Source organism: Ctenopharyngodon idella, chromosome 19, assembly GCF_019924925.1.
Source record: "Ctenopharyngodon idella isolate HZGC_01 chromosome 19, HZGC01, whole genome shotgun sequence".
Classification (NCBI taxonomy): Eukaryota; Metazoa; Chordata; class Actinopteri; order Cypriniformes; family Xenocyprididae; genus Ctenopharyngodon; species Ctenopharyngodon idella.
The window spans coordinates 25,394,007-25,396,630 of record NC_067238.1 but is presented as its reverse complement, the minus strand read 5'-3'; positions in this window follow the sequence as shown (position 1 = coordinate 25,396,630).

Below are 2,624 nucleotides of genomic sequence, written 5' to 3'. Positions count from 1 at the left end.
ACACACCCCAGCGTTCTGTTTGTTGCTTCTCAAAATAGACGCTGAGGTCTTCCTGTTACGCACTATTTCCTTATTATATCTTAATATATTGAATTAAATAATTTTCAATCATTTCAGTTTTATTTTATTATGATAGAACAATTAAGTGGATGAGTTTAAAAAAGTTCACTGTTTGGTTTGAGTGAATGTTGCTATTTTTATCATGTCACTGATTGCTTTTAACATATAAAATTGTCAGTTTTTTAAGACATATTCTTACAATTAATTCATTTTTTTTTTCCATTTTTTGAAAGATTGCAAGGTATGTTTTGGAAATATTGCTTTAATTGGCAACAATTTATAGGTTTTTCCTGTGGCCTCAATATCACTTTCCATCATGTATTGTAATGTCCCAAAATCCAGGATCCAGTTGCAAGGTGTTTCTTTAAAGTAACATAATGGTTTTGCAATGGTTTTTAAACACATCATCCTCCAGTAAGTGACATTTGTGTGTGTGTATGTAGTCCTTGTATTCCCTACATTATGGGGACCAAATGTCACCACAAGTATAGCAATACCAGTAAATTTTGACCCTTGTGGGGACATTTTTTTGGTCCCCATGAGGAAACAAGCTTATAAATCATACAGCATTATCTTTTTTTTTAGCAGAAAGTTTTCTGTGATGGGAAGATATAGGGGTAGGGTTAGTGTAGGGGAATAGAATATACAGTTTGTATAGTATAAAAACCATTATGAATCTATGGAATGTCCCCATAAAACATGTAAATCCAAAATGTTTTAGTAAAAGCTGACATCACCTACAGCCAGCTGTCCCCACGAGGGAAATGGATTACATTTATGGATTAGTATAAACATACTAAATGATTATTTTTTTTTAAATGTAAAAATGCAAGTTTTCTGTGATGGGTCTCAGATTTCATCAAAAAGATCTTCATTTGTGTTCCAAAGATTTAACGACAGTTGGGTTTGGAAACGACAAGAGGGTGAGTAATTAATGGCAGAATTTTCATTTTTGGGTGAACTATCCCTTTAATACATAACAGGAAAGATACAGGAAGTTTAAGGTATTTTAGTCGCATAATAAAAAAATGAGGTAAAACTTATTTATATGTGCATGTTTTTACCATTTGTACAAAAAAGTGGATTACTGTAAAGGGCAGTCTAAAATGCAGATGAACATTTGGGCATATTTGATGTGAATAACATGACTTTGTCCTTTGAATCTATTTAAAAATGGCTTCATTCACCACAGGATGGCTGTAGTTTTGTTTTCGCTTGAGGCAGCCTACTGTGAGACAGCTCGGAGTCATTAGACTTGGCTAACACAGAACTCTGCCACGTGTTCCTACTTCAGTACTGCTGAGTTCCATCTCTGTGCAGTGTGATGTTATACCCACAATGCTTAATTTGCACTGTGACTTAATCACCCTGTTCTATGTCAGAGTTTCCACTCAAGTCTAAATGCATATTGTGGCTGCAGTTTACATGAGAGGCCCATATCTGCTGTGGTCTGTATAGAGCTCTGCAGCCATTAACCAGTCAGATTATGCCTCTCAGGAAATGACAAAAAGACAAGATTAACATTAAAACATGAAGTTATTTAAAACAGTAGACTGCAAAGTTAAAAAATAGTACATATTATAACAATATGAATTAGTTAGTCAAGTTCCTGTTTTGGAAAAATAGTTAGCTTCACTGTTTACTGAAAGGTTCTTAAGGGAAACCAAAATGGTTCTTCTAGGGGGCAATACATATGTTTTATTAAAAAAAAAAAAAAAAAAAAAAAAAAAATATATATATATATATATATATATATATATATATATTATTATTATTAATATATATATATATATATTTTTTTTTTTACAATAAATTTAATTTATAATTTACTCAGAGACTATCCAAACACCCTAATTTACATAATCTAGTCCAAAGCAACTAGAGAGAGAGAGATGGCCGTTTAGGATGAACTGATTCACCAAACTCTACCAAAGACCTTAGAATAACACTTAAAGGGACTTTGACTCTACAGAGACTAGCCGACTAGAATGATTCAGACTTGGCTCTTCTACAGAGACCGCTGTTTAGGTGAACGCGTTCTATTATTTTCCAAAGACTATATTTTCTCAGCTCAGACATTAAACAGCGAATTAGCGTTTGATCGCTCTATACAGTTACGTTTTCCCTACGAATATTTTAGCAGGTATGTGTGTCGCGTAATTCAGTCGATTTTTCAGGCCAAATGGGTTTGCAAAACGGCCTGAATATATTCGCCATTCACACCGGAAGTGTTTTTGTGTCTGCCTGCGCTGTTTAATAGTTGTTGTTTTTTACGTGAACATGTGATGAATGGATGTCTTTACTTTGACCATTGCGTTGCTTTTTCCCGGTTTTCGTGTTTTAAAATGTTTTAATGTGTCTAGATTCCATTGTACTGTTGCTCTCACTGATCGTTTGGTCTGAAGAGTCAGTCGTAAGTGCATAATAGTTACATGTGAATTGAGGTTGATTATTAGGACACTTTTTCCCAGTCCCAATCAAACTGAATTCACCCCGACAATGCTAGACATACTCAAGAAAATTACACCTCCTCTCAGAGTTGACATGAGCATAGATTTAAAAAA